Below are 15,347 nucleotides of genomic sequence, written 5' to 3'. Positions count from 1 at the left end.
GGCCATGATCACAACATATATAGTTAGACGAGAAGTTAGGTTAAGTTAGAAATTCTCTAAGTCATGGTCAATCATAGATCAACCATAAAACTTCCCTTATCAATACATATAGATAACAGTAGAATCTAACAGTATAATTCAATTCTAGTAAAATTGATTAGAATAAAATCATATTCACAAAGACACACATTATTGGCCCATTTCGAGAATCATGGGGATCAAGGGTTCTTTAGTAAATTCCATAGTATATTATCATAAACACAATAATACATCATTTTTTTCATCATTAGTATGACTTAGAAGATCGTTTGACAATGAACCCATGCTAATATTGAAAATTGGGAAATTTGATCATAGAAACTCTTTGGAAAATCATTGATAGGACACTTGAATGAAAATTTATACAAGGATCAAGAGTTAGTATACCTTATTGATTAAACGCCCTTGAAAAATTTCATGATCGGAGAGCACCCTCAAGAGGTAACCGGTGTCGTCGACCTCTTGGAGGTCTTGGACAAGCCTCTTAGAATTTATTCATCGCATTGTCATAGAACTTACGGAAAATTAAAAATGTTTTCATAGAAAAACATAATGCTAAAAGATAACTACTTTAAAAATACATAAAGTACATTCTTAAGACACTAAGTCTCATCTTGCCATCTTAAGACACAACTCCAATATAATATAATATAATATAATATAATATAATATAATGTAATATAATATAATATAATATAATATAATATAATATAATATAATATAATATAATATAATATAATATAATATAAAATAATATAAAATAATATAATATAATATGATATAATGTCATGTAATATAATATAATAGGACACGACCCTGATCAACGTAAAAAGAATAATCTATACAATTACATGAACTTAATTAACATCTTTACACGAATGCCATTGAATCATTAAGGACACACTTGACCTTGGGAATAGCTATCCAAGCTCTTCATTCTAAGAATGATTCTCTAGCTGTCACTACCTACACTTTGTGTAAAAAGATGAAGAAGAATGGATTAGTAGAAAAATGCACTGAGTATGATAACCATTCAAAAACATGCTTTAACATATGACATATGGTTAGAAATCATGTATTATATCTTTCAGTAAAACATAAAGTATAATATCATATAATATAGATAAGGGAAGTTTCATGATCGGAGAGCACCCTCTAGAGGTAACCGGTGTCGTCGACCTCTTGGAGGTCTTGGGCAAGCCTCTTAGAATTTATTCATCGCATTGTCATAGAACTTACGAAAAATTAAAAATGTTTTCATAGAAAAACATAATGCTAAAAGATAACTACTTTAAAAATACATAAAGTACATTCTTAAGACACTAAGTCTCATCTTGCCATCTTAAGACAGAACTCCAATATAATATAATATAATATAATATAATATAATAGATCAATCATAAAACTTCCCTAAGTCATGGTCAATCATAGATCAACCGATCATGAAACTTCCCTTTTAATTTTCCGTAAGTTTATGACAATGCGATGAATAAATTCTAAGAGGCTTGTCCAAGACCTCCAAGAGGTCGACGACACCGGTTACCTCTAGAGGGTGCTCTCCGATCATGAAACTTCCCTTATCTATATTATATTATACTTAGATAAGTCATGGTCAATCATAGATCAACCATAAAACTTACCTTATCAATACATATAGATAACAATAGAATCTAACAGTATAATTCAATTCTAGTAAAATTGATTAGAATAAAATCATATTCACAAAGATACACATTATTGGCCCATTTCGAGAATCATGGGGATCAACGGTTCTTTAGTAAATTCCATAGGATATTATCATAAACACAATAATTCATCATTTTTTCATCATTAGTATGACTTAGAAGATCGTTTGACAAGGAACCCATGCTAATATTGAAAATTGGGGAATTTGATCATAGAAACTCTTTGGAAAATCATTGATAGGACACTTGAATGAAAATTTATACAAGGATCAGGAGTTAGTATACCTTATTGATTAAACACCCTTGTAAAATTTCATGATCGGAGAGCACCCTCAAGAGGTAACCGGTGTCGTCGACCTCTTGGAGGTCTTGGACAAGCCTCTTAGAATTTATTCATCGCATTGTCATAGAACTTACGGAAAATTAAAAATGTTTTCATAGAAAAACATAATGCTAAAAGATAACTACTTTAAAAATACATAAAGTACATTCTTAAGACACTAAGTCTCATCTTACCATCTTAAGACACAACTCCAATATAATATAATATAATATAATATAATATAATATAATATAATATAAATAATATAATATAATATAATATAATATAATATAATATAATATAATATAATATAATATAATATAATACAATATAATATAATATAAAATAATATAAAATAATATAATATAATATGATATAATGTCATGTAATATAATATAATAGGACACGACCCTGATCAACGTAAAAAGAATAATCTATACAATTACATGAACTTAATTAACATCTTTACACGAATGCCATTGAATCATTAAGGACACACTTGACCTTGGGAATAGCTATCCAAGCTCTTCATTCTAGGAATGATTCGCTAGCTGTCACTACCTACATTTTGTGTAAAAAGATGAAGAAGAATGGATTAGTAGAAGAATGCACTGAGTATGATAACCATTCAAAAACATGCTTGAACATATGACATATGGTTAAAAATCATGTATTATATCTTTCAGTAAAACATCATGAACATTTGACAAAATAAGCACCATATAATTAAATTCATTATAATAAACATGGATACTATTCACGTCAACACATAAAGTCATTTATCACATTAAGACACATTCAATATCTCTATAGCACACCCTTTCAATTTTACCTTAACTCCTTTGCCAAGAGCAAACCTAACGTAATACTTCATGCATTGTGTTAATAATATCACATTCACACCATACATACCAAAGTATCACCTTAAGGAACCAAGGTGAACATTCATACAACCTTCGTCATTTGAAACATATATATTCGTGTATACATAACATATCATGAAAACATGATTGACATAAGGCCACTACCTCAGACAAACCCAAGTCACCATAGTGCAATGTGCAAGTAGCATCATATTACAATACTACCACCAAGTGTTCCTATGAAGTCACCCTAAACTTTTGCACATTACATTCTACAAGATATAATACACGCATTTAACCATGGATATAAGTCACAGATACTTCATAGACCTCATTAAGATTCTTTCATTTATCACATCATAGTCATAAGACATTTTATCTTAAGGCACAATTCAAGATAACATGCAAGACGATACTACCAATATGATTCTGATTAAGTAATAGACAACGTTGCTATACACATAGAGTTCATTTCATTAAGACAGAACCATAACTCATTATTAATAATCCCAATATAAGCCTATTAGTTAAATTTACATGTAAAACCCGATAACCTCACACATACTAAATAAACAAATCAAGGAGATCACAAGTATTGACACTTACTTCATACATCAGCCTAACTAATATAGCCAACAACATGCATACTAGGTAAGACCTTTATCATGTGGACACGTTTGTTAACACCAAAATTTCATGCAGAAGATATATATACATGTACATATACATATACATATAGAACTCCTTCCTAGAATTCCCTTTGAGAGATACTTGTGCAGTGTATAGGTAAAGTTTCATTTCCTCACCTACACTAAATAACATCCCTTACATTATTCATTTTACACTAGGAAACTTTTCCTTAACTGAGATTATACCATCTGAGCTAAATATGGAATGTGGTGTCAACCCCTCACACCTAAAGGAGATCATATGACTTTCCAAGGTAGACATAGACATGATAATAGTATTTAGGTTGATTCACTTGCTAAGGTTTCTATGGGGGAACATAGTTAATGAACGAGGAGTTTGTTACTAGAAACCATCTTTATGCTAATTAGAATTATAGTTTCTACCTCATTAGAGAATATTGTATGAACCTTCTTTCTTTTGTGAAGAAACACCTCTCATTGTCATGTTCACACGTTGCTAAGTTAACTTTCCCTTTTTAAAAAGCCCTTAAGATTTTATTAAACATTAGTGTATAAGATAGGCTTTTGGAGATTAAATCCTTATATAGCATGTATACAGCTCAGAGGTTATATGATTAGAATGTCCTTTCATCTAAACCTACATAATGTTAGTATATCCTTTTACACAATCACAACATAGTCTAGTATAGAGTAAAATTAAGGAAAACATCCAAGAGACTCTCATTTATTAGATCATCATTGACATTCTTCATTATACATTCATAAGTGTGTATGTGCACATATATAAAGAAGCCTTTCACATAAACACATTAAGACAACATGTAGTCATTCTTCATTAGTCATATACTTTACATAGATAATATAAGAATAATGTGCATATGCGAATCATCCATTCAATTGATACCATAAACATACTATACTCCTAGTTATGCATAAGATTCGTTCGTGCATATAGGTCATTATGATCACCTAAGAGCAAAAATACTGATATTGAGTAAACAACCCTTCAAGTATCATAACACTTATTCCATGTCCCTCAAGTCATGAACAAGTCACATATAAAGCAATAGGGGCTCGAAACCACACACCAACATTACATCGTAGGAGACAAACACATATTTGACATTCGAGTAAAAGTCTCCTTACATGTATGAGATAACACATTTATATAGGAATACATAAGTAGGTATAATAATACAATGGTATGTGTCACAATCAATATGTAAACCGTACCTTACCTTAATTATCATCACTCACGTCCTCAATATACCTAAGTCATGATACTATAATCAAAGACTACACAAACCTTCATAATCATGATAATCTTCATACCAATCCACTTTACATCTATTGCCATCTAGGTCATGATCACAGCATATATAGATAGACAAGAATGTAAACACCTCCACCATAAGTGGACCAAATCATAAAATTTTATTCAGAATACTATAAACTAGAAGTTAGCCCAACATACCAATTCTCCAATCCATGATCATCATGGAAAAATTCTCAAAAATTCATAACCAATTGATATAGATAGCAATAAGATTAAACAATACATAATAATCTAATCACAATCAATAAACATCTAATTAATATCACAACACCCATATTATAGGCTAAATTGGGATATTAAGGGGATCATGAATTATTCAGGAAATTCAATAGGAAATATTCATAAAAACATTATTTAAACATTAATTTATTTTTAGAATGAATTAGAGAATCATTCGACAATGAACCCATGTTTAGATTGACAGTTAGGAAATTTGATCTTAGAATCTCATTGTAAAATCTTTGATAGAACTCCTTCGATGAATTGTTATGTAAGAAAAAAACCCACGAATATAAAGAAGAAAAAATTGAAAAACATTCAACTCAACTTGAATGGCATCTATCTTTTTCCTTGGGTTAGAGAGAGAAGAACTTGGGATTTAAAAAAATAAGGGGTTAATTGATTGTTAAAAGACCTTAAACTATTTATATTTAATGTATAAAAAATTAGAATCAATACCATTCAATAACCCATTTGAATAAATTTACTTAAAACTCCTCCCTTGAGGCATCCCCTCCACGGACCACGTCCACCTTCAATGTCCTTGAATGTGTTCCACGGCAAAGTGGAAGGACCGTGGTCCTCTAGGAAGTGGCTAACTTGGCCTTGCCAGGACACACAGAGCTATGAAACTTCTATGACCTCCTTCACGAGCCATGGTGAAGACCACTGGCCGTGAAGTGCTCCTTAAACCTTGACGTAGTGAGATTAAAACATTGGACTACCTTGGCTCTTTGGATAAGGCTTGTCCCTTTTGGCTTGGCTACTTTTCAAAAACCTTCAACACACATAAACAAGGTTCTTATAGCCTCTATTCTAACAGATGTCTTGACGTTGAATCATAAAACTCATTCAAATAAGGCTACAACAAATCTACACGTAAGCAAAACACATAAACTCATAAGACTAGTCTCCTAACATCATGGACCTCCCTTGAAATTCAACCTCAAAACTATTCAAAAAAAATTATTAACTGTTTTTTCAAACCTTAATAAGTTATTACCTCATTTCACTCATGTGAGGCTCTATCTTACTTTTACACCCTAATTCGAATGAGTTGAAGCTAAGCCTAACATGTGTGTCATGACTTTATAAAGTCCTAAAATAGTTCTTAAATGTTTTTTGAGGAATTAGTTAACGTTTGGGAGATTTTGAAGATCAAATGTCCAAGAATGTCTGAGACGTTTGAAAGTTTTGTCTTTATACGAGCTTGTGTCTTTTAGTGTGCCTTTAAATGTTTTACTTGTTCCCTTTTTTCAAATTGATTTTGGAGTTTTTCTAATATTTATAAGAGTTTATTTAGGTTGGTAACATTTGGTCACAACTCCCAAAGGACCAACCTAAGGATCCTTGAGGAGCACCCAATTTGTGGGTTAAGCCTGCCAAAATAGTCTCCAACCTACAACTGTCATCAACGGACCATAATAGGGGATGCCTCATAGATTTGGGATGTAACTTGAAACATAGTGGTGGGTGATTAATACCCCATGAATCGGTCTCTTGCCAAAACAATGCCACACGAGCACAACTCGTTGTCCAAATAATGGAGTGTAGGTGGGCTCGCGTTTGGTCTGCAATTTCCGGCAACATCTCGGCCAGGTAAGGGGTAGTTTAGGTAATCCATGCAACTTTATAAAAAAAATTTGGGTAGTTACTTATGGGAATTTTGACATTTAATGTTGTTTTATAAGTCTAGAACCCCAATTCAAGTCATTATTCTAAAATAAAACAAAAACCCCCAAAGAAGATTCCTCTAGAACTCCTTTGGAGATTGAAGCAAAGAGTGGTCTTGGATATTCATTTCACCATATATTCTTCGCCATTTTTGTGGTTTGTCATCAGTAAAATTATGGACTTTCATCCTTGAACTCTCTATCATAAAGGATCTAAACATCAAAGTGGTTTGCAAGACTTCTAAAAAGTTGAACTCTTCAATTTAGATATCTAGTCGCGGGTTCTTGCATAAAACGTTTTAAATCAATGATTTATGATTAAATTGAAGTTATTTGGATTATTTTAGATCAAAATTCTAATTAATTCAGGAAAATCATAAAATCCTTATTTTTTCCTATATTATTGGTAATTTGATCGTAGCTCTATTGTATTGATTTCTTTTATAGATTAATTTGTGCTATTGAATTATGTAAGAATCATGTTATAGTTGTATATAGGTTGTATTAATTAGATTAATTTAATATTTTATTATCTTGAATTTTTTGATAGTTCATTTATTAGGTAGAATTGGTGATTATGGCTATTGGAAAGAGCCTTTGAGGATTGAATTGGCTATGGATTGGAGTTGGTGATGTTTGACTTGTTTTATGTTGACCTAACTTCTTTTGTATTGTGTAGTATAGGTCTTGAATTTTCTTGGTTGGCATAGTCCATATATAGTGGCAATGCTTATGTTCTATAATTGTCATTGAGCTATCCTAATTGACCATAGAGTGGCATCCTTAGAGGATCCATCTTTGGCAGTTGCATTATGGTTAGGTAATAACTAAGATATGATACTTTTTCATATTCCCTTATATGATTGAACTTAATCTATCATAACATGGCTAGCACCGAGTGAATATGCTTGTGTCATTATCTCTACTTGAGAAGGAGACTAGAGTGCAAAGAAGCCCTTCATATTCCTTAACCACGTAATAACTAAGAGATGGTACCTTTTCATATTCCCTTATATGATTGAACTTAATCTATGATAACATGGCTAGCACCGAGTGAATATGCTTGTGTTATTAGCTCTACTTGAGAAGGAGACTAGAGTGCAAAGAAGCCATTGATATTCCTTAACCATGTTCCTGCATGGGATGTGCCCTAGTTCTACCCTTGGCAAGTACAACATCCTCCATAGGAGTAGGGTAGACTCTTGATTCCATGCCTAGAAAGTATGGTCTATTTCGTTTAATGCGTATTCTTATCATGTGAGATACATTCTAGTTTTGTAAAAGTTATATATCATTTAGCTAGTTGAATGGGGCGCTATCTACAAATGGCACGAGTAGGATTTGAATGTGCTAGGATATAGGTTCCTATCTATTTTTCGAGACCATTATGTGAATTACTTAATTGATGTAATATGTCTTATTTGACATAATGAATGTTTATGACTTAAGTTATTGTAAGTTGAAGAGAAGGATTCCTATTTAGAGTAGATTTGACGGTTGCTTAAGTATTTTTGAAGTGGGTGTATGGCCTGTCTCTTCATGTCTTACTCAAGTGAATCTTAGAGTAACCTTACATGTCGAAAAAGGAATAATATTATATTAGGAAGATGTGAGGATCATTTAGGTATGTGTAAAGGGTTGTATTGGTGGCCCCTTCATGTCTCACTCAAGTGAGCCTTAGGAGGATCGTAGTTAGGAGGCTCGTATGCTTATATGGTTTGAAGTGATGTTTATGATATATTTTAAAATATGACTTATATGTGTTTATGTTCACTTGTAAGTGAGTTTTATATTTGTCTTATGACGTTTTCTTTAAAAAAAACACGTTTTATACAAATGTCATTTTAGCATGGTTTTGATTACATATCACCATTCTATGTGCATTCTAATACACTAATTCTATATATTTTTCTTATCTATAAAGATGAAGTTGACATTTGAGAGGAGTCCCTTGATGTGAAGCTTGATTTCACTATCCATTCAAGCAAGTTAGGGGTATTTCATCCTTAATTGAATCGAGGAAATATGTATGTTTATCATTTTTTTTAAAAGACATTGAATTAGATTTTTTTAATTCTATTATGTTGATGTATGAGATGTGACCCAATATATTCTTGTGTGTATGATGGTTACAATATGACTTATTCTTTTCTATTTTTTTTATAAAAGAGATTTTAAAGTACTATACAATTATTGTGAAAATTTATAATTACGCACTACTTTTTATATATACATATGTGATGAATTATATTGAAGGTCTTGAATAGTACCTCTAAGAGGTTGAATACGCCGTGTTACGACTTGAGGGATGCCATTTCTTCTAGGGTATGCGCTCGGGTTGTGACAAGCCTGGTATCGGAGCATAGATTATGACGTAGTCTCTAGCAATCCAAAGATTCATTGAAGTCGTGCCTATTAGAGTCTTGTTCTTCGGAGTAAATAGGGACACATCTATGAGCGAGAGGCTATAGGACAATAGAGTTCCCTTTATTCATCACTCTTGTGTCGTGCCATAGAGTTGAGGTTATATGTGTATATTCTTAATATCTTCACTTGTGATCATAAGGTATGACTACTGAAAGGATGGCCACAAGAAGGTAGGAAGAAGAAGCCGTGCATGAGGAATTTCCTCCACAAGTTTTTCAGTGTGGAAAAGTTCCACACGGTGTCCTGGTTCCTCAAGGTGAGCAAGTCCCTATTGTGGTTGAACGAAATAAGGTTATAGTGGTTTCCCGGACATGACTAATGGGGAGATTAGATAAGGTCTACTTTCTTTATCTCGAGACATGATAGTCATGTGAATAGGGGTGTTAATAATAGGGTGAATTCTTTGCAGAGTACCATGAAATCTACATTGAGTGTTCTTTAATAATAAATCCTTCTATCGTCCTCGACTCTACTGTGGGATAAGATCCTCAGAAGTTTCTAGATGGCGTGTATAAGATAGTGAATTCTATGGGAGGGACTTCTAGGGATATGGCGTAATTAGTTTCGTATCAATTGAAAGAGGTTTCTCAAGTGTGTTTCACTCAATGGAAAGAAACTAGGCCAGTTAAGTTGGGTCCTATAGAGTGGGGAGTCTAAAGAGGCAGTGTGAGGAAGTAATTTCCCCGTGAAAGGAGGGAGGTGAAGTTTGAACAGATAATTAACCTTAGGCAAGGGAATATGTGTGTGGAAGAGTATTCCTTGAAGTTTACACTCTTGTCTAAGCCTGCTCCATCCTTGGTGTCTAACCCTAAGGATGAGATGAGTAGGTTTGTAACCGGTGTTTCCGACCTTGTGAAAGAAGAGTAACGTACGACTATGATCTATGGTGACATGAATCTATGTAGGCTTATGGTGTATTCTCAATCTATTGTAGTGCCTAAGCTAGGGAGGAGAAATAAAGATGCTGAGAGAGGAAGAACCGAGAGCAAGTTCAAATTAACTTTAAGAAGAGGGCTTCAAATCAAGATGGTTCTAGTTCTCCTAAGGTAAACTATGAGACATGTGGCGGTTACCAAGTGGTTAAGCCTACTTGTGCTACTTGTGGGAAGAATCATTTCGGGAAATGTATAGTCGGTACCGATCGTTTCCTTGGTTGTTAAAAGGGTGGTGATAAGGTGAAGGATTGTGCTACTATTGTGGCTAGAGAAAGAGAGGCCAAACAATTTCCTACTAGTGGTCAAGATGATGGTGCTCCAAGGAGAAATCGCTTATTTTTTCTCTAAGCTAAAGGACAAAAAGATGAAGATGACGGTAAGTTATTGTTTTCTCTCTTTAGTTTTTATGGTGTCCTTTTAAGTGGTGGAGTATGGTGTGTAGTTGGGTTATATATTGTTGTCCCTTCTCTTCTACTCTAGTTAAGCATGAGCGTTATAATTTTTATAGTAACATGTTGCATGTTGCATGTTGTATAAGAGTCTAACTAAAAATAAATTTCATTGTTCTCTTCGCATTGTGCCTTTCATGATATTATGTTCTTGTTGTAAAATAAGTTCATATAGTTTTTTCTCTCATATTTTCATGCCTTCATAATAAATTTCTTAAAAATGAATTATTGAATATTTGAACATGTTTCTCTGTAAAGAATCTGGAATTTATGGTAAATTGTATTTTCATGAAAAGCGATTATAACGTGTATGGAAATGTTTTGTATGATCATGGTAATATTTGGAGAAGCAGTTAATCCTATATGTTATAAAGAATGTGAGTCTTATTGCATGATAGTTGTAGAAGTTGTTTATACTTGCTTATTATGCTTTGAGTCTCTTTTTTGTGGAGTTGAGTTTCTACTTATTTATGTGTATTATATATGGTATGGTGTTGTTATGAGATTCTAGTCATGAGTCTTGATCTCTTTATGGTGTTAAAAGGGTTTTAGTGTCATTTGAGGATGAATAATGTCAAAGTGGGAGAGAATGAAATACCCAAAAAAATTAGGTGAAGCTAGAGTCTAACATGCATGTCATGATTTTATAAAGTCTTACAATGGTTAATAAAATTGTTTTGAGGCAGTATTAATGTTTGGGAGTGTTTGAAGGTCAAACGTCCAAGACGTTCAAATGTTTTGCCTTGAGATGTGCTTGTGTGTTTTAGGTGCCTTTGCATATTTTACGTGTTCCTTTTTGTTCGAATTGATATGGGAAGTTCCTCAAATCTATACGACTGTATCTAGGTTAGAAACGTTCGGGCACAACTATCCTAGTACCAACCTAAGGGTCCTTGAGGAGAACACAACTTGTGGGTCAAGTCTGCCAAAACAGTGTCAAACCTAAGACTTTGATCGGCAGACCGTAGCTCAGGCGATACCTCATTAGTGGAAGTTGTCGCTCCACACTTAGTGGTGAGAGATTAAGCCCCAGGAATATTTCTCTAACCAAAACATCGCCATACGAGCACGGTTCATCGTCCAAATGATTGAGTGTAGGTGGCTCGTCGATTGGTATGCAATATTCCTACGTTAACTCGGCCAGGTAAGGAGTAGTTTAGATAAATAATCTGGCTTTAGAAAAATGGTCTGTGCGGTTACTTAATGGCCTTTTTTGTATAGTAATTTGTTTTACATGTCTAGAACCCCAAGTCAAGTCAATATTCAAAATCAAAACTGAAACCTTAAAGAAGAATCCTCTAGAACTCTATTGGTGCTTGAAGCAAGGTGGCAGATTGAAGGTTGATTTCTACATTGAATCTTTTTCGTGAGTTACTATCAATCAAGATATAATGTTTCATCCTTGAACTCTCTTTCATCATTGGCAGCCAAACATCAAAGTGTTTTCAAAGACTTCTCAAAAGATGAACTCTTCTTTTTTGATATCTAGCCATGGGTTCTTGTATAAAACATTTTGAATCAATGATTTATAATTGAATAATTTTAGATCAAAATTCCTATGAACCCATGCAAATCAAGAAATATTTTTATTTGCTATATTTTGGGTAATGTGGTCATAGCTCAATTCTATCGATTTGTTGTGTAGATCACTTTGTGATATTAAATTATTTAATAATCATGTTAAAATTGTATATAGGCTGTCTTTATTAGATTAATATCATATTATATTATCTTAAATCTTTGCATAGTTCAATTATTGGGTTGAATTAGTGATTATGGCTATTGGTAAGAGCTTTTCTAGATTTAATAGATTGAATTGGATATGTATTGGAGTTGTTAATATTTGAATAGTGGTATGTTGACCTAGATTCTTCTATATTGTGTAGTACAGGTCTTGAATTGTGATGATCAGTTTGGTCCACTTATGGTGTCGGTGCTTATGTTCTATAATTGTAAAGAATATGGCCTCGTCGGCAATACTTTACGAATTATGATGTTATCATGTTATAACTTGTATATGTGATCAATGTGAAGTCATATGTTGTATATGTGTATGATTGAAATGAAAGAATGTTTTATCCCACTTGATTTTAGGTGATTATGCTAGACTAGGGTGATTTCTCTAGTTGTATTGCTTGTTTTTCCTGGATAGACTTGGTTGTTTCTACATGATACTTGAATATTGATGTACAGTTGATATGAGTGATCGTGTGTGTGTCTTGTGTGGTACACTATGTACCTCTACTTTATATATGAAAAATGTGAAAATGGATCCTTGACTAAGTAAGCGAAAGAAACTTAGTCATTTATGTATATGTATCATTGAAATATGACATTGATTAATATGGTCAACGTGGAACCTTCTACAAAAGAAGTTATGATATCGTTCAAGTTGTAAGCCGTAATGGTATCCTTCTTGTGTTAATGGTGGACTTAGGGATACATTTACCGGAATGGTGTGAAACCATCTCTAGGAATGTCATTGTAATATCATTATTGACCATAAAGTGGCAGCCATAGAGGACCCATCTTTGGTAATGCATTATGGTTACGTAATGACTAAGAGACGGTACCTTTTTATATGCCCTTATGTTATTGAAGTAACTCTATGAGAACATCGCTAGCACTGAGTGAATATGCTCGTAGCAATAGCAGTTCTCTAAAAGGAGACGAGAGTACAAAAAAGCCCTTGATATTCCATGACCATGTAACTACATGAATTGTGTCCTAGTTCTACCCTTGACAAGTAGAACACCCTCCGTCAGAGTAGGGTAGACTCCGGATTCCATGGCTAGCTAGTATTTTCTATGTCAGTTAATTAATATTCTCATCATGTGGGATACATTCTAGTATTGGATTGTTTCAATAGGGTTTAAGTAGTGGAATGTGACGCCATCTAGGCATGGCTTGAGTAGGCTTTGAAGGTTCTAGGGTGTAGGTTCCCTATGTCATTGAAAACACCATTATGTGAATTCCTTATATGATGTAAAATCTCTTAATTGACTTAATGAATGACTATAACTTAAGTTAATGTAAGTTGAATAAACTGATATCTATCTTCGGTTTGAGGGTTGCTCAAGTATAATTGAAGAGTGTGTATGGGTGGTCTCTTCAGGTCCTACTCAAGTGAATATTAGAATAACCTTAGGGGGTTAGTTAGATGTCGAAAAAGGAATAATATTATCTTAGGAAGCCTTGTGGATACTTAAGGTGTGTTTGAAGGGGTTGTCTGGGTGGTCGCTTCATGTCTCACTCAAGTAAGCCTTAGGAGGACCTTTGGTAGGAGGCTTTTTTGGCTATACGGTTTTAAGTGATGTTTATTCTAATTGTGGTATGACTTATATTTGTTTATGTTTACTTATAAGTGACTCTTGTACTTGTCATATGAGGTTTCTTCAAAAAGAGAATGTTTTTACAAAAAAGTCATTTTAGAATGGTTTTAATTGAATGTCACTCCATCAGTCCTCAAGAATGAGCCTATACTAACAAATTAAATCTGCATCATTTAGGAGAATTATTACAATTCCTAAGCAGACATCAATAATATTGGGTAGTCACTCCATCACTCCTCAAGAATGAGCCTATACTAACAAATTAAAAAATCACATATTTTTAAATGGACTCATCTTTTTAATGTACAAAAAAGTCAATGCCTCATTGTGGGGCTAAGATACCCATCAATAGTGTTAGCAAGCATGTTAATTAAACCATCTTATGAAGTCAAATTCACATATTTCATATTATAATGCACAACAACGTGAGAAACATGCATTTTACCAAAAATATCCTTTTCATGTAATATGAAATATCCAAAAGGAACCCTTTCTTAAAAATCTTCACTCACACTCCATTAAGTGAGGATTTCAAGAGATCCTAAATTAGCACCTAAGTTACTCTCCTTGACATCCGTCACTCAAAATGGTTCTTCGCATATGAAAGTTCAAGGGAACTCAAAGTAGCAACATTAAGGGCACTCATAACCTTAGCATATAGGAACATTATCCCCCACTTGGGGTAAATATTCATCACATCATGATCTTAACCACTAGGGTCAAGGTAAGTCAAGACCAAACCTACATACTCCTCACATAGGAAGGTTTGACAGCATTAAGGGTAATTCAAGGATCCTACTAACTCAATCATCAAGAGATAATCCTCAAGCGTCACTATTCCTCAAAGTTTATCGCCTAAAGGAGATTCACTAAAATTAATTTAGGTCATACTACCCAACAACATAAGACCGTAACTATACCATGAATACAAAGGGTAATTCCATATCTCATCACATTCTACTACAAAGTCATAATAAGGTATTTAGCTTTGAATTTAAGACTACAAAGGTCAGCACTTATGTAGTTCATCTGTAGCCTTATGACAATCTTTCTTAAATTTAAGACTATAGAAGCCTAGATTCTAACCAATCATATTAAATATTGCGGAACTTTTAAGATCTTCTACGACTTTTCTAGAGATTTAGAATAACCATCCCCTCTAGGTAAATTGTTTGGGGAAACATAGAAGCGACTAGGCCATAGAAGCCTCTTTCTTTTCTTGCAACAATAGGTCAAAATATCTTCTAGGCCATTAGAACCAATGACCCTTGGTGGAACCTTCCAACCAACCTTGAATACGTATAATCTAAGAAAATTCCTCAAATTACTATACTTAAGATCAAACTTAAAAGACAACTTGCATATTTAAATTAGGTCAATATCAATTCTCTTGTTCTCCCTATGAACTAAGGGGTAC

Source organism: Solanum lycopersicum, chromosome 10 (genome assembly GCF_036512215.1).
Source record: "Solanum lycopersicum chromosome 10, SLM_r2.1".
Lineage (NCBI taxonomy): Eukaryota > Viridiplantae > Streptophyta > Magnoliopsida > Solanales > Solanaceae > Solanum > Solanum lycopersicum.
This window is presented reverse-complemented; position numbering follows the sequence as displayed.